Source organism: Eptatretus burgeri, chromosome 5 (genome assembly GCF_056783735.1).
Source record: "Eptatretus burgeri isolate ZD-2024b chromosome 5, Ebu_testis_v1, whole genome shotgun sequence".
NCBI classification, from domain to species: Eukaryota; Metazoa; Chordata; class Myxini; order Myxiniformes; family Myxinidae; genus Eptatretus; species Eptatretus burgeri.
Genome location: NC_140965.1, coordinates 2,085,803 through 2,111,688, shown reverse-complemented (window position 1 = coordinate 2,111,688; position 25,886 = coordinate 2,085,803). Strand labels below are relative to the sequence as shown.

Sequence of the window (25,886 nt, the reverse complement as noted above, 5' to 3'; positions counted from 1 at the left end):
AATTTGACATTGGGAGCTTCTTCCGTTCTCGAGTTATCTGTACCAAACTATCAAAAATCGAATATTTGACCTCACTGTGATCTTGACCTTTGAGCAATTTTGAGCAAAATTTGATCAGCACAACCCATCACCCTCCTGAATCACATGGTGTAATTTGACATTGGTAGCTTCTTCGGTTCTCGAGTTATCGTGCCTACAAACAAACAAACAAACTAACAAACAAGCAAGCAGTCATAGACTGGTACTTACGAAATCATCAACTTGACCTCTGACCTTGTCTAATAAAAGCTGTCTCCTGAGAAGGCAGCGACACAAACCAGAAGTTCCTACAATGATTCTGTACCAAACCATCAAAAATCGAATGTTTTGGATGTTTGACCTCACTGTGACCTTGACCTTTGACCGATTTTGACCAAAATGTAAGCAGCGCTAGCCACCACCCTCCTGAATCACATGGTGTAATTTGACATTGCAAGCTTCTTCCGGTCTCAAGTTATCATTTTTTGGATGTTTGACCTCACTTTGAGCTTCACCTTTGACCGATTTTGACCAAAACCTAATCAGAACTAGCCATCATCCTCCTGAATCACGTGGTGTAATTTGGCATTGGTAGCTTCTTCCCTTCTCGAGTTATCGTGCCTACAAACAAACAAACAAACAAGCAGTCATAGACTGGTACTTACGAAATCGTCAACTTGACCTCTGACCTTGTCTAATAAAAGCTGTCTCGAGAGAAGGTAGCGACGCAAACCAGAAGTTTCTACGATGAATCTGTACGAAACCATCAAAAATCGAATGTTTTGGATGTTTGACCTCACTGTGACATTGACCTTTGACCGATTTTGACCAAAATCTAATCAGCACTAGCCACCACCTTCCTGAATCACGTGGCGTAATTTGACATTGGGAGCTTCTTCCGTTCTCGAGTTATCTGTACCAAACCATCAAAAATCAAATATTTGACCTTGCTGTGATCTTGACCTTTGACCAATTTTGACCAAAATCTAATCAGCACAACCCATCACCCTCTTGAATCACGTGGTGTAATTTGACATTGGTAGCTTCTTCCGTTCTCGAGTTTTCTGTACCAAACCATAAAAAATCGAATATTTGACCTCACTGTCACCTTGACCTTTGACTGATTTTGACCAAAATCTAATCAGCACGAGTGATCACCCTCCTGAATCACGTGGTGGAATTTGACATTGGTTGCTTCTTCTGTTCTCGAGTTATCGTGCCTACAAACAAACAAACAAACAAGCAGTCATAGACTGGTACTGACAAAATCATCAACTTGACCTCTGACCTTGTCTAATAAAAGCCGTCTCTCGAGAGAAGGTAGCGACGCAAACCAGAAGTTTCTATAATGATTCTGAACCAAACCATCAAAAATCGAATGTTTGACCTCACTGTGAACTTGACCTTTGTCCGATTTTGATCAAAATCTAATTAGCGCTAGCCATCAACCTCCTGAATCACGTTGTGTAATTTGACATTGGTAGCTTCTTCCGTTCTCGAGTTATCATTTTTTGGATGTTTGACCTCACTGTGACCTTAACCTTTGGCCGATTTTGATCAAAATCTAATCAGCACTAGCCATCACACTCCTGAATCACGTGGTGTGATTTGACATTGGTAGCTTCGTCCGTTGGAGTTATCTGTACCAAACCATCAAAAATCGAATATGTGACCTCACTGTGACCTTGATCTTTGACCGATTTTGACCAAAATCTAAGCAGCACTAGCCATCACCCTCCTGAATCACGTGGTGTAATTTGACATTGGTAGCTTCTTCCGTTCTCGTGTTATCGTGCCTACAAACAAACAAACAAACAAGCAGTCATAGACTGGTACTTCCGAAATCCTCAACTTGACCTCTGACCTTGTCTAATAAAAGCTGTCTCTCGAGAAGGTAGCGACACAAACCAGAAGTTTCTCCGATGATTCTGTACCAAACCATCAAAAATCGAATGTTTTGGATGTTTGACCTCACTGTGACCTTGACCTTTGACCGATTTTGACCAAAATCTAATCAGCGCTAGCCATCACCCTCCTGAATCCCTTGGTGTAATTTGACATTGGTCGCTTCTTCCATTCTCAAGTTATCATTTTTTGGATGTTTGACCTCACTGTGACCTTGACCTTGACCTTTGACCGATTTTGACCAAAATCTAATCAGCACAAGCCATCACCCTCCTGAATCACGTGGTGTAATTTGACATTGGTAGCTTCTTCCGTTCTCGAGTTATCGTGCCTACAAACAATCAAACAAACAAGCAGTCATAGACTGGTACTTACAAAATCGTCAACTTGACCTCTGACCTTGTCTAATAAAAGCTGTCTCTCGAGAAGGTAGCGACGCAAACTAGAAGTTTCTACGATGATTCTGTACCAAACCATCAAAAATCGAATGTTTTGGATGTTTGACCTCACCGTGACCTTGACCTTTGAGCGATTTTGACCAAAATCTAATCAGTGCTAGCCACCACCCTCCTGAATCACCTGGTGTAATTTGACATTGGGAGCTTCTTCAGTTCTCAAGTTATCTGTTCCAAACCATCAAAAATCGGATATTTGACCTCACTGTGACCTTGACCTTTGACCGATTTCGACCAAAATGTAATCATCACTTGCCATCACCCTCCTGAATCACTTGGTGTAATTTGACATTGGTAGCTTCTTCCGTTCTCGAGTTATCGTGCCTAGAAACAAACAAACAAACAAACAGAAATGGAAGTCATCAATATACTTACGAAATCTTTAGATTTCATAAGTAAGAAACAGAAAGGGGTGATAACAGTAACCTCCATCCATCTTCGAAGATGGCGGAGCTTAACAATGACTCTCTCTTACCCCTCCACTCTGACCAGAAGGCAAGTTATAAACTTTGTACTCTCTCTTACCCCCTCCCCACACACACTTCTCCTTGCATCAGATAACAAACTCAAACCATTGTAAACCATTGTATGAGGTATGTTTGAACAAACCAAAACCATTGTACATATTTAAATACCATTGTTTCTGGCTTATCTGAAGTCAACAAAGTTTCACCTGATATCTTGGTACAAACTGAATATAAACGCTCAGAAAAGCTATATAACCAGTCTTCAGCTTGCAACCATGTAGTAGGCTGGGGTCTTCCTTCCATGCATGGAAGTGTCTGCTATTGTACGGAATAAATGGCTTGCATAATATGAACTTACTTGATGTTTTTCTCGAGATAGTAGGCCTTGGCCCCACAGTTTGGTTACGAGGATGGGATTCGACAACCACCAACCGGGAGAGGAAGTTCTGCCTGAGGGAGCGCTGGTTACCAAAGGACAGAGATCTTTGCCGGAGCATGGGTCTCTCCTGGGCAGATGACCCTCTCCACAGTAGGTTGCTCAATCTCGAACCAAAATTTGAAAGGCGAGTTCATACACAGAGCTGTTTATTGGGTGGAATAGAAGACATTTTATTTGTTTTATTTTATTTTGGTGCTTTTAATTTATTTTTTATTACTTTTATTTTTAAGAAAATAAGGAGTTTATTCCTTAAGATAAGGATAATATCTGGAAGGTTTTGGATGAAAGCGTCGGTATACGTTGCGCAGTGGTTGAGTTGTGTAAAACAGCGGAGGCCTTGTGTATTGAAGGTATTACCGAGTCTGGCAGGGCGGGTTAGGTATGGGGTTGGGGCACGTCTTGTCTTGCCAAGTACCGAGTCTTGAGAGTGCGGAGAGGGGTGGAAATATTATCGCCAAGTCATTAGATGGGCGGTTAGGCGAGGAAAAAATGCTGCGGAGGACTGGCAGAAAGCCAAAGAGGCGGAAGGGTTTAATCGGAGTAAGAAAGACACTGATGAGTGGTAAGAACGAGATAGAGAAAGAATGAAGCACTAGCAAGTGCTTGGAAGGAGTTGGAAAAGAAAACATTGACGAACATATATGAATGAGACATTTGGGTCGAGAAAGATGTGAAGTTGTGGATAGAGAACAGAAAAAGCAATGATTTCAGCAGGATAGAATTTAAAATCTAAGAGGGAAAATATCGAGAGATCAAAATAAAACGACTCCAAAACCAGTTGGTTGGAGGGCCGGAGAAAGCCTTGAGAGAAGCAGATGAAAAGTATGAGCATTAATGGGAATTAAAAAAAAAAAAAACGACCAAGCTGCAGGGCCGGAGATAGCTTTCCTCCTGCGCAGGGCGCATGGGGAGATGACACTCGATTCAGGTAACAAGGCCAGTAGCGAGTGAGACGAAAAGTACGAAAATTAATGCGATCTTTTAGACCGCCACAAACCCGTACAAGTCAGTAATTACGGAGATGCAAAAAAATCTATCGGAAATAACCAACCAGCCGATATAGAACTCGAAAAAGCATGCCTGAGCTGTTAGTGATGGAAGAGTATCGGAGTTATCGGGCACAGAACTAAAAGTGATTTACAAACCAGGAAAATGCAAATGAATAATTATAATGATAATCCAGAAGAATTTGTGGAATAAATACTAAATTACATCAATTTTAACAACACGAACCATGAGGATGTGGGCAGATTGATAACAACAGATTCATCAACGATCTCTTTGATCAATGATCAATGATCAACAGGGCAGATTCATCAATGATCTCTCCGACTCTCTGGAAAATCCTCAATATCTCTTTGCTGATGACTCCAACCTCTGCCGTACCATCGGTCATCCCTCAGACCGGCAAAAGCAGCAGCTTCTTCACTCACTGCAGATCTGGATAAAATCACAAACTGGTCCAACACGTGGAATATGTCTTTCAATCCGGACAAATCTCACACTCTCACTATGTCTCTCCGAAAGAAACATTTAGAACCCCCCCCCCCCCCATGCACTTTCTCAACAATCCTCTGGAAGAAGTCCTTTCTTTCAAGCTTCTGGGTCTCACTATCTGCCATAACCTTTCCCGGGAAAGCCACATTTCCAACCTGGCCTCCAAAGCCAGTTGCCGACTGGGAACCCTCCGTCGTTCAAAGTCCTTCCTCGGGCCACCTGAGCTCCTGACCACTTACAAAGCTTTTGTCCGCAGCCTGATGGAGTACTGCTCTCCCCTCTGGGCTGGTGCTCCTGCCTCACACCTTTCTTGGCTTCACGCTGTGGAAACCAAGGCTTTTTTTTGTATACCGTGTCGAGGCTCGTCTGAGAGCTAACACACAACGCACAAAAGGACAAAACAGTGGGGAACAGAGACATTAGGAGATCTGTGGAAGGGAGAGGGATGGGACGGGGAACATGGGGGAATACAAGATGGACATTACAGGGACTTTCAGGAAGGAAAGCAGGGAATTTGAAGTAGGTGGTGGGCTTGGGTGGATTATCGGGGGTAGAAAAGATCGAGGATTTGGATGGGGGATGAAAAGAGGTGGTGGTGAACAGCTGTTTTGAAGGCCTGGAGGGAAGAATGGGAATGAATAGAATGAGGGAGTTTATTCCAAAGGCGGGAAAAAAGAGGAATGAAAGAGTGAAGGTGAGCAGTGATTTGTGATTTTGGTAGTTTTACCAGAAGGGGGTTGTTGGCGGACCTTGAGCACCCTGCGGAAATGTGGTGGGGACAAATCGCAGAGAGAGCAGGGGAGGGGTGAGGCTGGAAAGGAGACGGTAGAAGACAGAAAGACCACTGACCAACCTGCGGTGATTGAGTGAGATGCCCAAAGACTCAGCCTCATTGTGGGAGATGCCAATGATCCGAAATGCCTTGGTTTCTACAGCGTGAAACCGAGAAAGGTGGGAGGCAGGAGCACCAGCCCAGAGGGGAGAGCAGTACTCCATCAGGCTGTGGACAAAAGCTTTGTAAGTGGTCAGGAGCTCAGGTGGCCCGAGGAAGGACTTTGAACGACGGAGGATTCCCAGTCGGCGAATGACTTTGGAGGCGAGGTTTGAAATGTGGCTTTCCCAGGAAAGGTCATGGCAGATAGTGAGACCCAGAAGCTTGAAAGAAAGGACTTCTTCCAGAGGATTGTTGAGAAAGTGGATGGGGGGGGGGTCTAAACGGTGCTTTCGAAGAGACATAGTGAGAGTGTGAGATTTGTCCGGATTGAAAGACATGTTCCACGTGTTGGATCAGTTTGTGATTTTATCCAGATCAGCAGAGAGTGAAGAAGCTGCTGCTTGCCGGTCTGAGGGATGACCGATGGTACGGCAGAGGGTGGAGTCATCAGCAAAGAGAAATAGAGGATTTTCCAGAGAGTCCGAGAGATCATTGATGAAAACCAGAAAAAGAACAGGGCCCAGAACGCTACCTTGAGGAACTCCAGCCTGGACAAGAAGGGGGGATGAAAGAACTCCATTTACGGCCACACGGTGACTGCGACAGGAGAGGAAGTCTGCGAGCCATGAGTGGAGATGGCCTTGGATACCATAGGAAGAGAGTTTGGTGAGCAGGGCAGGGTGCCAGACTGTGTCAAAAGCATGTGATATGTCTAGGGATACGGCTCTGATTTCCTGTCTGGCATTGAGGGCTTCCGTCCATTGTTGGGAGAGCAGAAGCAGTATATCCAGGGTAGAGTGACCTGGTCTGAAACCAAATTGATGATTAGAAATCAAGCCATTGGAGAAGAGGATGGATTTGATGTCTGAAGCAATGATGGATTCCATAACCTTGCTGATGATTGGGAAAAGGCTGATTGGTCTGTAGTTGCAGGGATCTGTTTTTGCACCTTTTTTGTGCAGGGCAGTGATGTTTGCTGATTTACAAGCAGATGGCAGGTGGCCTTGAGCAAATGAGAGAGTGAACAGAACAGAGAGAGGGTGAGCAAGAGCAGAAGAGCAGGCTTTGAGGACACGTGGGCTGATGCCGTCTGGACCGGTTGCAGAATCTGAGTCGAGGTTTGACAGCAAGCTCTCCACCTTGTCAGGAGAAAAGGACACAGAGTCCAGGGACAGTTGGGTGCGACTGGATAAGGTGGGTCGAGAGAGTGATGTGTTTTGGTCACAAGATTTAGCTGCAAACAGAGAGATTAGGCATTCAGCTTTTTCACGTGCGGTATCAGCAGTGTGGCCATTTGAGGTAAGGGAAGGGATGGAGGGGGAACATACACCAGAAACAGATTTGATTCGATGCAACCAGTATTTGGAGGAGGGAGAGAGGTTGAAGAGTTCAGATTTGAGAGAGAAAGATGTTGTTTTCTGGCTCTCCTGAGGGTAGACACACACTGGTTATTAGCTTCAAGGAAGGAACTGAGATTGTCCTCAGTTGGGTTTGCTTTCCATGAGGCAAAGGGAAGTTGTTTCAGGACAAGTGCCTCACCACAAGCTTCAGTGAACGAAGGGCGGGAGGAAGGGTAGGACAACTGATGACGAGAGGGGATAAATCTGTGCATGAGGGAGAGCATGTTTCTTTGAAAGAATTCCCAGGATGAGTTGATGTTGGAGAAAGTAGCGATAGGAGACCAATCTATAAGTTTGAGGGCTGCTTGGAGACCCTGCCAGTTGGCTTGAGTGAAATGCCAGACTCGACGGCGGTGAGGTGGTTCTCTGATAACAGCCAGAGAGATGTCCACTTTGAGAAGGACGTGGTCAGAAGAACCAATTGGAGCAAAGGAAGAGCAGCAGATATTGTCAGGGAAGTTTGTCAAAATCAGATCCAGAAGAGATGGAGTACCATTGGTTGAGATCCGGGTAGGGAAGTTGACCGATTGAGTCAGTCCCAATGAGTCGCAGAAAGCTTTTGCTGAGGTGCCATGACAGGTGAGAGAGGTACCCACACCAAGCCAACTGGCATGATGACAATTGAAGCCGCCACATATTAGGAAGAGAGAGTTTGGATGAGAAGATAGGAGTTGGTCCATGTTTTCAGATAGTGAGGTGTAGATGGAGTCATCACTGTTAGGTGGACGGTACAGTACACATATAAACATGAGGTGGGAGTGGAGGGGAAGCCGGAGCCAGAGGTATTCCTGGGGGTGTGGGGGAGTGAGGGTAGTGCATGGAGAGTGAGGAATAGAGTCTTTGATGAAGAGAGCAACTCCTCCACCAGGGCGAGGCTCAGGTCTGTCAAACTGGAGGAGGGAGTAACCAGGGAGAGATACTTGGGAGTCAGACATGTCTTGGGGGAGGAAAGTCTCTGTTAGGCAGATTATGTCTGGTTTGTCAGTGGCAACCTGTGTCGAAAGATCTGGAAGGTTTGAACGAAGGTCCCGGATATTTGAGAGTGAGGGTTGAGAGGAGCGAGTCGGCACTGAAGTTGGAAAAAAAAGAATGGTTGATGGAAAGCGAACATTCATAGCAAACTGGGATTTTAAAAAGTTTTAGGTCAGAGATGCGATTAAACACATTTCTTGAGGGATGCAATAAAGGCGAATTCAGAGAATGGAGAGAAGAAACGCTGTAACAGTTGGATTTTTTTCGGCAAGGTATGAAGGAAAGGTCGAATTGAGAGCATTCTGTTTAAATAGTGGAAGAGTAGTGAATTATGATACAGTAAAGAGTACCACACTTGTGAAAGAGGAAGATGAAGCATTAGAGATAGTTTTTGTTATTATTATTATTATTAATGTTTGAGAGAGTTTTCAACAGATTATGTCATGGAAGTGTTGTAGAAAAAATTTGAAGAAGAAAGGAAGAAGGAAGCAGGAAGAAGGAAGAAGGAAGGAGAAGAAGAATCGGAGAAAGGTGGCGTTTTTTAATTTTTTTATTTAAGATAAGAAATATAGTGATTAGATGGGAGGGATGGGGGACGTTAAGAAAGTGGGAAAGATAGACATTGAAGATCATCGGGAGAAAAAACAAATAAACACGATCGTACACCGAGGGGAACAAAGGTTAGGCCTCAAGCCTCAAGGATAGGCCTCAAGCACCCAGTCAGACAAGTTCGACGAAATCTCACAAAATAGCACGATTTTTGAAACAAAACCGAACTCGGAACACACCGTAACATGTCGGTGAGAAAATAAACAGTGAAAACGGGACAGATAACGACCGGAAACTTAACTTTGTGGTCGACAGCAGGGAGCCCCCAAGGAGACCTGCCAACGCTCCAAACCCAGAACCGGAAGTCCAATCGGCATCTCCCGCAATGAGGCTGAGTCTTTGTTCCTCTCACTCAATCACCGCAGGCAGGTCGGTGGTCTTTCTGTCTTCTCCCGTCTTCTCTCCTGTCTCACCCCCACCCCCCTGCTCTCTCTGTGATTTGTCCCCACCACATTTCCGCAAGGGGCTCAAGGTCCGCCAACAACCCCCTTCTGGTAAAACTACCAAAATCACGAATCACTGCTCACCTTCACTCTTTCATTCCTGTTTTTCCCCGCCTTTGGAATAAACTCCCTCACTCCATTCAATCCTATTCTTCTCTCCAGGCCTTCAAAACAGCTTATTCACCACCACCACCACCACCCCCATCCAAATCCTCGATATTTTCTTCCCCTGATAATCCACCCCAAACCCACTTCCTTCAAATTCCCTGCTTTCCTTCCTGAAAGTCCCTGTAATGTCCATCTTCTATTCCCCATGTTCCCCGTCCCATCCCTCTCCCTTCCACAGATCTCCTACGGTCTCTGTTCCCCACTGTTTTGTCCTTCCCACTCCCGCCCCTGTTGTCTCATGTCCCCTTGCTGTGCGTTGTGTGTTAGCTCTCACACGAGCCTCAACAAGGAATACAAACAACACCCCATACCCCCCCCCCCAAAAAAAAAACAATGTTGCTGGTAGAAAAATGGTGGAAAGCGGAAGTAAGAATCTACGTGGTCGGAAAATGCAAATGGAAAGGAGAAAACGAAAGAGATTATAATGTTCGAGTACAACAATTACTTATTCATTTAAGAACAGCAATGAGCTCATTTGAAATTAATTGAGGAAAGATGGAGTGTTGTAAAAAAAAAAAAAACAATGAATGAAAAACCGGAAGAGTTCATGAAACGACGACAAGTTATTATCCAAAGAAATGCGGAAGTACTAACAGCTCCACGTGCGAGCCGAATGGAAAATTCTGATGATGACGCAAGACCTTTCCCCATTGAGGAAAAATGATTGTGGATGGTGGACCAGCTCAGATTCTTTGAATATGTTTGGGAATTCGGAACGGAAATTTGTTTGACGGTATTAAGTTGTTGTTGTTTTAAAAAAAATTCTTTATTTCCATTTTTATCAATACAAAACCGTTTTTGGTTGTAACTTTGAGTTTGGGTCAGTGGAGTTTATAGAGCCTTGTAGCTCTGACTACACCAACAAACAACAAATCGTAGTAAAAGAAGAAGAAGAAGAAGCCCATCAGGTGAAAGCTGAGACAGCGTGTCCAATGAGAGTGGGCAAAGGGCCGTGCTGAGCCGGAAACGGATAAACATGAAAAATTATTCATCACTTGCGGAACCAATACGATTTGCATTGAATCAATGTTCTAAGGTGGTTCACACATGCATGTGAGAGGACGTGCGCGTGTCGAACACAACAGGCAATTGAATTGTGATTGCAAGTGCGAGAGGATTAATGTGGAATCCGCGCGAAACTCGAGTGTGAAGCGTCGTGCTGGATCTGGTGAAGGAATTGTTGGAATTGTAACATCTTGTTTAAAGAGAATAAATTATATGGTTTTAGTTTAAGTTTGAAAAGGGAAAAGAATGAATCTACATCGAAAATTGTACGAGCCGGGAGGCGACGATGGTTCGCGGCCATTATTGAACAATGCCACGAGAGGTACAATTGAGTTAGTGGAAGATTTTGAGGAAACCCTACCGAAAAAACCTATCTCTTCCGTCAAAATTGACCAAATCAAATCGGATTTTTTTATATGTTGTACTTATGGACATTACGCACAACTTCTGGGAAATGAAATTGCGAGAAAAAAATCGAGAAAAAAATACAAATAAATAGATTAAAAGTTCAAGTGGGCGTGGCTCTGCCCACAAGGGGCGTGGCACGCCCCTCATACAAACAGACACAACTGGACCATGATATCTAGCTTGTGTCCAAGTTTCATCAACATCGCATCAAACGTCACGGAGCTATGCTCTGGAGAGTCACAAACAGACAGACAGACACACAAACAGACAGACACACAAACAGACAGACACACAGACAGACACACAAACAGACAGACACACAGACAGACACACAAACAGACAGACACACAGACAGACACACAAACAGACAGACACACAAACAGACAAACACACAAACAGACACACACACACACAGACAGACACACACACAGACACACAAACAGACAGACACACAAACAGACAGACACACAGACAGACACAGACAGACACACAAACAGACAGACACACAGACAGACACACAAACAGACAGACACACAAACAGACAGACACACAAACAGACACACACACACACAGACAGACACACACACAGACACACAAACAGACAGACACACACACAGACAAACAGACACACACACAGACAGACACACACACAGACACACAAACAGACAGACACACACACAGACACAACGAAAATAGTGGTCACTGCTGGTGCCCGCGAACCAATATGGACAACAGCTGTTCGTGTTGTGAGGCGGGGCAGGAGGGCACCCTGCTGTGAACCTGCTTGTTACCGTGGTATGTGTGAGATTTCATGTGTGTGTGAGTGTGTGTGTGTGTGTGTGTGTGTGTGTGTGTGTGTGTGAGATTTCGTGTGTGTGTGTGAGTGTGAGTGTGTGTGTGTGTGTGTGTGTGTGTGTGTGTGTGTGTGTGTGTGTGTGTGTGTGTGCGTCTGTGTGTGTGTGTGTGTGTGTGTGTGTGTGTGTGTGTGTGTGTGTGTGTGTGTGTGTGCGTGTGTGTGTGTGTGTGAGATTTCACAGATAAGGAAAAAGGTGGGGCCAGCTTGTACGAAGCGGTTGTAGGATTTAAAAGCTCAGAAAAAAGAATTGTTTGTTTGTTATTGTTAATAAGAAGTGCACTGTTATTCACAATGATAAACTGACAAACTATTTGAGCATAAACAATTCCAATAGATTGGTTGTATTAGCACGATTGGTTGCATCTGCACAATTGGTTGCATCGGCACGATTTGTTGCATCGGCACGATTTGTTGCATCGGCACGATTTGTTGCATCGGCACGATTGGTTGCATGAGCACGATTGGTTGTATCAGCACGATTAGTTGCATCATTGTATCATGATCTGAGTTTTTTAGCATTCGATTGTGGCAGGAATTTGTGATTGATCGGTGTGCAAATAATGGCTTGCTTTTGTGGTGAGACATGCTTCGGGATGTTTGGTGCCTTGCGTGTGAAGTGCCAAGAAGGAGGGAAAAAAAAGTTAGAATTGAAGGTAAAAACTATGCAGATGTGGCGGAAGGTGCTGCATGTTGGAGCATGCAGATGCAGGTCGCTCATTGTGAGGGTGAATGCCGGCAGGTGAGGATGCCAGGCGAGAGGGCATGGCGGTTCGTGATTGCACAAGGTGGTTTTCCACTGAATTTCTGATGGTCGTTCGGGAAAGAAGTGATTCCAGCTGTATGTATAACTCTATGAACCATGGGTCGAGGTATCTGATCACCATGGTTACCATGACATATGAATGAGTTAATGTGAATGAGTAATGATTTAAATCGTTCACTATGGTGAAAAAGCATGTTCTCTTTGTAACGGCTGTAGGTCTATGGGTAATGACCGTAGGCTGTGGACACAATACCTACGCAACTCAGCCAGGCACAGCGGATGCGGAGATGTTCGAGGATCGCTTAGTGGTGGGGAACACTTTTGATAAGCGGAGTTGGCATTCAAGTGGTTGTGCCGAGACTGTCATTTAGTTTATGAAGTTACTTATCATTGCCCGACAAATTTGTATTCATAAAATATAAATGGACGTCGGTGCTCGTGCTGTTGTATTTGCGGACGGGGGGTGCATTAACATACGCTCCACCTCTCGGATGAACGTGCATTGGATGCCCAGTCTCATAGCATTGGTTTATGAACATTAATAAGATTGTTTGAAGGGAGCTTTTACCATGGTGTCTCAAGTTGCACTGTTTGAATTTCTTGGGCTTATGGAGAGAGCTGTTAGTGTTGGTTTTGTTGATGGACATTGAATGTTTATCATAACAATTGGCCTGTGTGAGAGACAGCTGAGAATTTAGCAGATTTAAAAACAATTCCTGACATAAAATGTTGGTTGGAGCTTCACGATGGAAATATGGGAGGAAATGTGGCAGAATGGAATGAACCCCTGAACTGTATATAGTGGGGCAACTTAGCTAAATATAGCATAACAATTGTGCATTTTGTGAGGAAAGCACCAAATTTGGCACACTAGTAGCCTATCATATTATGAACAGATTTGGATATTGGGCCATCTCAAATTCAGCTGCTGATGGCTGTGGCAGCCATTTTCCACTGCCATCAAAAATTTTGAGATGGCCCAATATCCAAATCTGTTCATAATATGATAGGCTACAGGTGTGCCAAATTTGGTGCTTTCCTCACAAAATGCACAATTGTTATGCTAAGTTGCCCCACTAATAGCATTCTATGATGTTTGAATGAGGGAATGTGAATTATGTAAATGAAGTGCAGAATGTGTTCGGTATGGAATTCAAAATCGCAACTACTGATCTTTGGATTGGTGAGGAGGAGATTGGGTTAGAGGTGAGATTTGCAAAACAACAATGCAATTTGATGTACCAATCCATGAATACAATGCCGCATGTTACATTAATGGTTGCAGAAGGACACAAAGCGAAGGAGATTGGAACAATGGTTGCGCGATTGGAGGGTTTGTCAAGATAGTATGTATGTCAGGTACGAGGCAGAAATTTGTATCGCATGAAAGAGAATGGAGGGTATGAAGGGATGATACCACATAGTACTGACTGAAGGGTCGATCTTGGTCAGTGGCGTACCTAAGGTATAGCAGGTATGGCACATACCTGGATGTCACTTGAAGATGGGGGGCACCACTGAGCAGGACTCGGTCTCTGTCAACAATGGAATATTGAAGTTGAAAGATGTCAGAGACGAAGAAAACGAATGGCTGATGAGAACTCGAGAGATGCTGGGTTAACAACCAATGAGGGAATGGAAAGAGTCACGAAGGGAACACTCGACCGTCTTCACAGAGAAATGGACGAAAGGTTCACTCGTTTATACGACACTGACGCCAAGTTTGGGTTCCTTCTCGATGTCGAGGGACTGTGTTACGGCACCAACGGTAACGATTTAACAAAGAGTGTGAAAATTTGAGCAAATTGTACAAGCTCTGATGTTGATGGACAGCAGCTATATGAAGAAAGTTTGGATTTCAGAATGTTTCCATCAAGTCAGGCCCACATGAAAATATCAAGAGCTGAAGAGCTTCTCAAATGTATTGTTCAGTATGGAGATGAGAGCATTTTCCCTAATCTTCGTATTGCTATTCAGATAATGCGAACCATCGCAGTTTCCTTCGCCAGCTGTGAGAGATCATTCAGCAAGTTAAAACTAATACTTTCGTATTTGAGAGCCTCCACGGGTCAAGGCAGACTCTGTGATCTTGCTCTGCTGAGTGTAGAGAGAGAAGAAACTGAAAAAAACTGACTTTGAGCACATCATAGACCTTTTTGCATCGGTGAAAGCAAGGAATGTGGAGTTGTGGTTTTCATGTAGTGCCATAATTTCTTAATTGAAAGATTAACGAGCTTGGGTTGCATTTTTGTACTGATGTTGTGGTAAAGTTATCTAAAAGATGGGTGTCAGTTGTTTGGATAGAGGCGCAATTTCAACTTGCCAGAGACGTTATTGGTACATTATGTGGACGATTTGCTGATTTGCTTGACATCAGGGAATTATTGCCGGGGGAACATCTCAACCCTTTTGGGGGCACTAGCTGTCAAAGGCGATGGAGTGCCAAAGGCCAAATTGCAACTGTGCAAGACCCAAGTAACATATTGAGGAGATGTGTTGAGTGGAGCTTCGAAGATTGTTCGGTGATGGCTTGCGGGCTATTCTGGGTGTTCCGAGGCCCAGAACAAAGAGGGAAATGAGGTGTTTCTTTGGGATGGCTGGATAGTGTAGAGTGTAGGCGATAGGTACCTGATCTGTGTCAGAGTGGTGACCAGTCCAGGATTGTGTCCAATAGCTCGGGAGACTGCCTGGGCAGCACAAAACGCTTTGTATAGAGAATGGTCTCAATGGATGGATGGATGGATGGTACCTGATTATGCTGTATTGGTTGGATCACTGTTAGAGCAAAGAATGTGGTAATCGAAAGATGTCCGACACTGAACATAACTCCTTAATGCTAATCACTAATGATGGAGTGGAACATAATTGTCAGGATATACAGTGTGCACTGAAAATAACATCTTGGAAAGTGGTACGTGTGCTAATTGCAGTATGCAATCTAGCCAAGGATGGAAGCATAACACTACATACAGATTCCTGATATCTGTACAGGATGACACACAATGTAGGGGAACTTTGGAAATTGGAGGGTGTATAGCATCACGGGGTGTGCGAGTCAAAAATGGTAAATTGAGAGTGGAACTGTTCAAAGCTATTAGCCATAGTGAAATGTTGAGCACATGTGAAGCAAGAGATATGGTCTCAAAAGGAAGGTAAAGTGGTTGCCTGAAGGTGCTTTTACTATGGTTTGCTCGTTTGGCTCACGAAAGTGGCCACACGAGCAAAAGGGGGATATAGAAGGAGGTGCTACGAACATGGCACGCTCCAGGATTTGCAGTTTTGGTATTAAATTTTTGCAGAAACTATGCGTATTGTTAATACCATAATGTTGGTAGTGTGTGCTGCCTTTGTGGCTGTTGGTTGCATCATTGGTTGGGGCAGGCTGTGCCGCTGATGCAGTGCCCCTATTGCCAGCACTGAAGTTCATTTTTGCCAACATTTGAGGAGTGACAGGCTGAGTTAACCTCCTGGGTTTGGTTCAGTGGGCAGCAGGACTCTAGGATCTGATCCCCAGCCACCACTCTAAGTGCTCAGCCAACACTAGGTTATAATATTGGTAAAGTGTCAATAAAATATATGGACCTGTGTACATGATGGATAACACAAAGCTTAACTTTTGTGCTGCCTGAACAAAGGTTGTCGAAAAGTTTGAGTCACAAGTCAGACAAGCACGACCAGACCAGCTGTAGAGGAACACCACAGCATCCAACCTGATGACAGGGTCGCTATTTGTACATCAAGGATGCTATTTGAACATCAATGTGTTCAGGAAGAGGAAAGCATTGAAGGCACGATGGACTGGACCACATCAGGTATTGTAAATACATCAGGACCACAAAGGTAAGATTCACGCATCTCATTGCAAAAAGCATACAGGAAGTTGAAGGGAGAAGAAAGGAAATCTGCAAGTGGGAAGAACGTTAAAGGAGGTTTGGGGCATGTGTAGCGGTGCTCCTGATTAGTACGTGCATAATTGTGATAATATGGATGATAACAGACAGTGAGGGTATTATGAGATGGTCATGGACAGCAGAATGTTTGGTCGAGAACAAGGGAAACAATGAGTGAATGACATAGTATGCATAGAAGGAGGTAAACATTGGGACCAATTGCATGAGATAGGCATGTTTGGGACAAATATTTATATGACCCTTCCATATAATTATGCACCCCGTGTCACACGGGATGAAGAGGACGTAGACACTGTCTGCCTGAAACGAGGCATAGTGTTGCATGAAGGGATAATTGGACATCCATTGAACAACTTTTTAGCAATATCCTTACAACATGCTTGAAATATGAACAAAAGCAAGTGTTGGGTTTGCTCACAGCTACCCCACTTAGCCAAGCATGGACTGCCCTCTTGGCAGTCCCATTTTCAGGGGAAGATATATGTGAGTACCTGGATTGTAGACAAGCTAATCCAGTCCTATTTAGAATAGGAGGGACAAAAGGGGATGTAAGTGCGAAAGTATGAGAGATAACAAGTAACTGGAAAGCAGGGATACAAATGTACTGACTATTGGCACTGGTACTATCCTCAATATTGGGTGAAGCGTAACTTCCTATATACAAGGGAAAAGATGATCACACTCCCCGAGAGAGGACAAATTTTGCCTCACTCTCGAAGGGGGGAGGAAAAGTAACTATTGAGGGATAAATTACTGGGACAAGGATAGATACAAGGATACGAATTAATAATCTTATGGAACCCCAGGCATTATTAAAGGTACATATCCATGACGTGGTACAACACATAAGGAAAGTAGCTGCAGAATAACATGTAATGGCTATTTTAAGGAAGGAGGGTTTGGATCTTGGTTAATGGGAATGTTTGGTGGAAGAGGAACATGGATACTCCACCTATTGATCGTTGGGCTCAGATATTCATTGCTATTGTTGTCATCATAGTGTGCATAAAAGTCATGATGGTGTGTGTGTGTGTGTGTGTGTGTGTGTGTGTGTGTGTGTGTGTGTGTGTGTGTGTGTGTGTGTGTGTGTGTGTGTGTGTGAAAATTTACCACAGTAACAATGATGGCGACACATGAAGTCTCCCTACCAACCATCAATGACCATCCCTGAAGATCCTGCAGATCCAGAAAACCCAGAAAATGAAGAACTTGGTATAAAATTTCGTTAGGACAATGTGTGGTGGTTCTTTTAGAAAATGTGAAAATACAGACACTTGTGCCTTTGGGAATGACAAAAACCCAGTTGAAGGAATTCGTCAATTGTTGCTAAAGAGCCAAAATCAGATGGATGATTGTGATGAAGAGATGTGGAATAATAGAGATACCTTTAAAACTAAAGGGGAAAAGGAATTCAAGTGGCTTGCTCAAATGCAATCTGATTAGTATAATTGGAAAAGGTGATTGCCTATTGTATGTATATGTTCGGTATGCATAGGGTTCTTTTCTTCCAAAATCACTTAGGTTCCCCAACTCTGAGGGGAGGTTGTGGCACCCCGTTGAGTTGAGTCCACTTGCCAGGGTGTTAACCCACCACAGAGCGCAAGTCTCGTTGACGCGGTGGAAATGAGCCTGCTGCTCGCCAAATGACAAATTTTGATTTTTAGCTGGTTTGTCCTTACAAAACAAACTGTTAGGATTGTACTGTTAGAACAAAAAGGGGGGAACTGTGGGAGCTGGATTATTAAATGTAATATAATAATCATGTAAAAAGCAAAATTTACTTATATTAGTTATTGTCTTTAATAAATTATTTAACTTAGTTTAGAAATGATTTACTCGTAGAGCTAATAGACATGCATGCTGATGGAGCTAAAATACGCATGCTGATTGAGCTCGGTACACAAGCTGAGTGAGCATGTAAGAAAAACACACACTCAGTCCAAATAACCTATTGTTAAGATGTATCTGTTAAATGAAATGTTGACCTTTGATCAAAATAGTCAGCAGAATGAAACAATGACTCTCTCTTACCCCTCCCCACACCCCTCTCTTCCCGTTAGGCACATTCCAACCTTTGTATTCTCTGTTACCCCCATCCCCACACACCCCGCTCCTTGCATCAGATAACAAACTCAAACCATTGTAAACTATTGTATGAGGTATGTTTGAACAAACCAAAACCATTGTACATATTTAAATACCATTGTACATGGCTTTTCTGAAGTCAACAAAGTTTCACCTGATATCTTGGTACAAACTGAATATAAACGCTCAGAAAAGCTCTGTAACCTAACTCTTCAGCTTGCAACCATGTAGTAGGCTGGGGTCTTCCTTCCATGCATGGAAGTGTCTTCTATTGTATGGAATAAATGGCTTGTATATGAACTTACTTGATGTCTTTCTTGAGATAGGAGGCCTCGGCCTCCACAGAACCCTGTGCAAACTGAACATATATCCCATAGGCAATCGCCTTTTTCAATTAAACGAATCGGGTTTTATCAGAGCAAGCCGCTTGAATTCCTTTTCCCCTTTAGTTTTAAAGATATCTCTATTATTCCACATCTCTTCATCACAATCATCCATCTGCTTTTGGCTCTTTTGCAACAATTGTATTCTTTAAAAAGGGGTTTTGCCATTCCCAAAGGTACAAGTGTCTTTACTTTCATATTTTCCAAAAAAAAAACCCCACCACACGGTGTCTTAACTAAATTTTAAACTAGGTTCTTCATTTTCTGGGTTTTCTGGGTCTTCAGAATCTTCAGAGATGGTTGGTCCAGGGAAACTTCATGCGCCACCATCGTTGTTAATGTGGTAAATTACTGTGGTAAAACTTCAAGTCCAGGGCCACACACGCACACACCGATCGTTACTTTTATGCACGCTATGATGACAACAATAGCAAGGAATATCATAAGCCCGACTAATAATATGTGGAGTATCCATGTTTCCTATCCACCAAACACTCCCATTAACCAAGATCTGAACCCTCCTTCCTTAAACTAGCCACGGTACTCTGCAGCTACCTTCCTTACATGTTGCACCACATCATGGATATGCACCTTTAATGATGCCTGGGGTTCCACAAGATTATTCATTCGTATCCTTATCCCAGTAATTTGTCCCTTAATGGTTACTTTTTCTTCCCCATCTTCAGCATAGTAATGGCATGTTGAGTTACCCAAGTGAGGTCCTTTTCCTTTCCACTTACAAGGCAAAGTATCCCTACTTCTCTATTTATCACCTCAAAATACGGTGGGTATTTCTCCAATACTTCCCCCTCAGTTAGTGAGGCATAATCTGTCCTATATCTTGGAGTGTGGTCATCTTTTCCCCGTTTTGTAGAAAGGAAGTTACATTTCACCCAATACTTAGGATAGTACCAGTGTCAGTACATTTGTATCCCCCCTTCTCCCAGTTACTTGTAATTTCTAGTACTCTCACCCTCTCTTCCCCGACTCTCCCTTCTGTTCTAGTTAAGGCTGGGTCAGCCTGTCTATGAACCAGGTACCTGCATAAATCTTCCCCTGAAAATGGGACTGCCGAAAGGGGTAGTCCAGGCTTTGATGAGTGGGGGAGCTGTGAACAAACCCAACACTTGCTTTTGTTCATACTTTTAGCATGTTGTAAAGATATTGATAAAAAGGTGTTCAGAGGATGTCCAGTTATCCCTTCATGTAACACTAAGCCTCGTTTCAGGCGTACTGTGTCTAGGTCCCCTTCATCCCGTGTAACACGGGGTGCATAATTATGGAAGGGTCATATAAGTGTTTGTCCCATACATGCCTTTCTCATGCAATTGGTCCTGATGTTTCCCTTCTTCTGCTCTGCATACTCTGTCACGACCCATTCATTGTTTGCCCTGCTCTCGACCTACCATTCTGCTCTCCATGGTATTCCCACAATACCCTCACTGTCTGTTATCATCCATATTATAACAATTATGCAAGTGCTCATCAAGAGCACTGCAACATATGTCATGAACCTTCGGTAACGTTCTTCCCACTTACACATTTCCTTTCTTCTCCTTACAACTTCCTGTATGCTTTTTGCAATGAGATGCATGAATCTTACCTTTGCACTTGACAACTGTGTTGGTGACCAATAATACCTGATGTGGTCCAGTCCAACGTGCCTTCATTGCGTTCCTCCGCTAAAACACCTTGATGTACACCCAGTTGCCAGGCTGGATGCTGTGGTGTTCCTCTGCAGCTGGTCTGGTAGCGCTTGTCTGACCTGCGAGTCAAATTCTTTGACAACCTTTGTTAAGGCAGCACAAAAGTTAATCATTGTCTTGTCCATCATGTACATGTCCATATGTTTTATAGACACTTTACCAATATTATAACCCAGTATTGGCTTAGCGGTTAGAGTGGTGGCTTGGGACCTGGGAGTCCTGAGCTTAAGTCCCGTTGACCAACAAATCAACACCATGGGGTTGACTTAACCTGTCACTCCTCCAAGGTTGACAAAAATGAACACCAGTACACTGGCAATAGGGGCGCGGCATCAGTGGCACAGCCATGCCCCAACCAATGATGCAACCAGCAGCCAAAAAGGCAGCACACCGCATCAACATTTGACAATACACACAGCTTCTACAAAAAATTTATGCCACAACTACAAATCCTGGAGCGTGCCATGTTCGTAGCACCTCCTTTTGCTTGTGTGGCCACTTCCGTGAGCCAAACGAGCAAGCCAAAGTAAAAGCACCTTTCGGGCAACCACTTTACCCTCCTTTGAGACCCAAAGTTTTGTTTTTGTGTTATAACAGCAATCTATTTTTCTCCCACTTGGCTCGTTCACTTGCCCCAGTTGCCTCCTGTAGTGCTGCACTTGCGTCTTGTAGTCGGCACCCTTTCCTCATTTTCTCTTTGACTCGCAAATTTGCTATTTGTTGTGACTTAGCTGCTTGTTTTTGCTGTTGAAAGTATTTCCTTTTGAGACCATATCTCTTTGCTTTGTATGTGCTCGACATTTCACAATGGCAAACAGCTTCTAACAATTCCATTTTCAATTTACCATTTTTGATTAGCGCACCTTGCAATGTTATATACTCTCTTATTTCCCAAAGTGTCCCTACATCGTGTGCCACCCTGTACACATATCAGGAATCCATATATATATATATATATATATATATATATATATATATATATATATATATATATATATATATATATTGTTATGCTTCTATCCTCGGTGAGATTGCAGACTGCAATCGACATACATAGTTCTGCCTGTTGTGCGGAATAATGTCGAGGTAGCTTACCACTTTCCAAATGTCACTTTCAGAGCACACTGCATATCCTCGCAGTTATGTTCCTCCCCATCATCAGCGATTGGTATTAAGGAGCTACTGTATGTTTAGTGTCAGACATCTTTCGATTACCACATTCTTTGCTTGAATTAACACTAGGTCTTTTTTCATTGCTCTTACTGCTGATAGGTGTTGCATTTTTGCTTTTAGCAATACAGAACTTACACAGTGTGGTACTCGCAGTACTAAAGGTGATGTTATCACAATCTGACTTGTCGTCTGTACAGCATATGAGGCAGCAGCTCTGCCCACAAACATGGTGAAAATCCTTGCACCACAGGGTCTAGTTTCGTGCTGTAATATGCTAATGGACGCATTTTGTCATCGTGCTGCTGTGTCAGTACTGCCTGTGCAAATCCATCTCTCTCATAGGTATATAAATAAAACGTCTTGTCATAATCAGGTAAACCTGAGGCTGGTATCATTGTCAGAGCTGTTTTGATCTTGCCAAAGTTTTCTTCTGCCTGTTGTGTCCACTCCACTGGCTCCGGTGCTTTGCCCAGCATCATGTCTAACATTGGTCTAACCAGTACTGCATAATCAGGTACCCATTGTCTACAGTATCCAGCCGTTCCCAAGAAACATCTCATTTCTTTCTTTGTTCTGGGCTTCAAGAGACCTGACTTGAACAATCACCTCCACAAGGCCAAAGAAACTCTGACATGAAACGCACAAGTTCAAACAGTGCAATTTGAGATACTGCGGTAACAGTTCCTTTTAAACAAACTCATTAAAACACACATGATTGACCTCAACCTCGGATCACCGGTCTATGTCTCACTCTGCATTATACCTGCGACAACTTGCCCTCCAATGGATATCATGAGATCTTTAATGTTCATGAAACAATGCTATCAGACAGGGCCATCCAATCAACGTCCATCGGAGAGGCGGAACATACGTTAATGCATCGCCTGTTTGAATATAACAGCATGAGCATTGATGTCCATTTATATATTATGTCTGCAAATTTGTGTTTTCACATCACACCATCACCTTCACCACTGATGCAGATGCTCACATGCACCCACCAAAGCTCACCTGAACAGGGCTTACCCCAACGTGAAAACAAACCCAATTATGATTCATGACTCATGTCCTATGGAAGCCTTGCACCAAAAACTCACGAGACACGCATATGTCTGCTGCCAAATACTTGACCACACTCCACTTGCACACTCATTCCTGAAATGCCTTTTTCCGTTTCAGCTATCAAATGAAGCAAAAACGTATTTTTGCACACTTCCACCAATTATGCCTGGTGTTGGCTTAATGGCTAGGGTGGTGAGCTTTGGATCCAAGGGTCCCGAGTTCAAATCCCGCTCAGCTGTTGAATTAATATCAGGTGGGGTTAACTCGGCCTGTCATCCTTCCGAGGTAGGCAAAATGAGTGCCAGCATGCTGATATACTGTGTCAGAGTGGCGACCCGTCCAGGATTGTACCCAATAGCCAAGGAGACTGCTGAAGCAGCAACAACACTCTGCACAGACTTTGGTACCAATCTCCTCCTCCTCCTCTACCAAATAATTACAAAGCATGAAAGTTCCAAAATGCACTGACCTGAACACAAAACCCCCCTACAGCAATAACACCAGGAGTAGATGATAATTGTTGCTTCTGGGACAACCATTCAAATGAATTGGAAAAAGGGAAAAACATTCTGACCCAAGTCCCAAAAGCTCAAAATGGGAGACTCGCTTCCTCCCCACCTATCCCCTTCCCTCCCATTTAAGCAAATGAAAAATTGAGACTTACTGATTAAAGCACTTCTTCCCCTCAACATAATCACAGTCCTTTCATATTTTCATTCCACTCAAATAGCGAACCAACGGATATTTGCCCATGTTCTACTTAAGGAAATAACTTAATTTTCTTATAACATTCATTTCCATCAAGTATATTCACAAAGAATAACTTGGAACTTGGTTCTTGGTTTAAGTATCTTTGTTGAGCAAAGATGCTCAAAATCATTTGAAGCAAGCCGTTGTATTTTTGCGCCAAAATGAGTCAGTCTGGAGTCAGCCAAGCTCCCTCGCCCGAAGCAAAAATGCGACTCATTTCCTATGTGAGACACACCCAAACAAACCCAGTGTGTTATCCTTTCATTGACGTCATCAACTTGCCGAATTTAATACCAAACGTGAAGTTAGTATGTTTTATTTAGAATATGGAGCGTTCAGATGATTACTCCAACCTTGCGGATCAATCGTTTTCACAAGATGAGAGGTGAGCTCCTGAAACCAATTCATTATTTGTTGTTTTATACAGAATTAAATCACTATACAACCAATAATTATTGTATGTTTTTTTTCTGATAGGTTGTCCCCAATAACAACATTGTTGATAACTGATATTGAAAATGAAGCCAATGACTATCATGAAGAATGGCAAAATATGAATGAAATCCTTATAAATCTTCAATCATTTCGAAGAGAATTAAATGACATCATGTCTTGGATATTGGAAGACCTTTCACATCCCCTGATGTTGGATAAGCTGAAATAAAGGTAAGAAATTATCCCCCTGTCTTTCTCTGTCTCTCTCTATCTCTGTGAATGTGTTAATTCATTTTTTTTTCAGTTTAATCGCCAGTCTGGTTGTACCTGGCACAAAACTCAATCTTCTGGAGGTAATGCTTTTTTATTTTTTATTTATTGTTTTATTCATGTCATTATATAATCATCTTTATATACCGTAATGGCTTTTCTCTTTTTGTGTTGAATAGAATATGGTGATTGGGTTTCAAAATGACAACACTTCGGACTCCTGAAAAAGAAGATTTTGTTCAACGTTTTCAATCTCATTTAATTACATTTGTTTTGTTTACAATTATTTAATTCTTAATTGCAAGAAAATAATAAAGAAGGTGTAAAGGGGAGAGAGGGGGGGCTGGTTAGGGTTGGGGGAGTAGGTGCGCTCCCCCAACAACCCACCACACCCCTTCATCCCACCCTTTTCCCTCCCCGTGTGTGTGTGTGGGGGGAAGGGTGGGGGTGGGATGAGGGAGTGTGGTGGGTCAAAGATGGGGGTGCAAAAGGGGAAGGGGGGGGGTGGGATGAATGGGTGGGGCTTGTGTGGGTGAGGCTTGTGTGGATGTGGCTTGTGTGGGTGGGGCTTGTGTGGATGTGGCTTGTGTGGGTGGGGCTTGTGTGGTTGTGGCTTGTGTGGGTGGAAACAAAGAAAGGGTGGAGCAATTTTTTAATGAAATAAACATGTGTGTGGGGAACGAATAAACTAATCACTATTATGTGGAAATGATGAATGTGGGTGTGGCTTGTGTGTGTGTGTGTGTGTGTGTGTGTGTGTGTGTGTGTGTGTGTGTGTGTGTGTGTGTGTGTGTGTGTGTGTGTGTGTGTGTGGGGGGGGGGGGGTTGTGTGGGCAGGGTTTGTGTGGGTGGAGGAAAAAAAGGGGTGGAGTCAATTTTATATATATATATATATATATATATATATATATATATATATATATATATATATATATATATATATATATATATATATATACAGATATAGATAGATATACTTGTATAAACAGATGTTTGGTACGACAGAAATTTAATATGGATATACAAACACACAAAATAGTGACCAAAGCTTTTCGTGCTGCACTCTTCAGGGTAAAAATCGCAGCAAGTGAAGGAGAAAGTGAAGGCGCGTGCTTTATACACAGGTCTCAATAAGGTCGACACTGATTGGTTCAACCGTAATGACGTCATGGTTAATCCGAACGCCCATTGGTCGGCTATCATCTTCACCTTGAGCTCCCATTGGCTGGAGCAGAGTTCGTCGATGATTGACGTTTGCAACCACATCCTGGAGAGAGGGGGATGGGTTTCCCCTAAGGTCCATTCACCATTTGTTAATGTACTTCCCTTGATTTTTTCATGCTGAAAGAGACACAGAGATCGTACAAATTCCTTTTGACGACATAATATTGGATCAGTGGTAAGGATGAAGGTTGCTTCAAACATATGTAAATGAAACGAGATCCGACCTCGGCTCAATATCCTGAACGTATCTGCATTGTACTGCGCTGCACAAATAGGGTTGGCAACCAAGTGCTGTGCAATGGCAGATGAAGCAGATACAGTGGCCGGTGGTTGCTGGATATTTATACATGCTCACACTGGTTGTGTTCTAACCCTCACAATCTTTCTTCGCATCTCCAAGGGGAAGTGTTGTTTGATCCGTTAAGCCAATCCGATCTGTGTGAGTCTGATAGTTTAGTTACTCAGCGCACTTGGTTATTTATTTTTGGGATACGTATAAAAATGTCGCACTCAGGGTAAAATGTACTAGGGGAAAAACCTACACCTGT

The 25,886-nt window shown here is 43.3% G+C and overlaps 1 protein-coding gene across 1 annotated transcript in view; it reads right to left on the bottom strand.

The window, feature by feature from the left end:
• The window catches only part of LOC147025699 (xanthine dehydrogenase/oxidase-like), a 359,829-nt gene extending 339,140 nt beyond the window's left edge, over positions 1–20,689 (bottom strand). Inside the window, exon 1 of the mRNA XM_085880375.1 lies at positions 20,359–20,689. The gene's annotated coding sequence lies outside the window, so the exon portion shown is untranslated. The remainder of the gene's footprint in view (positions 1–20,358) is intronic.
• Positions 20,690–25,886: the final 5,197 nt, after the last annotated feature.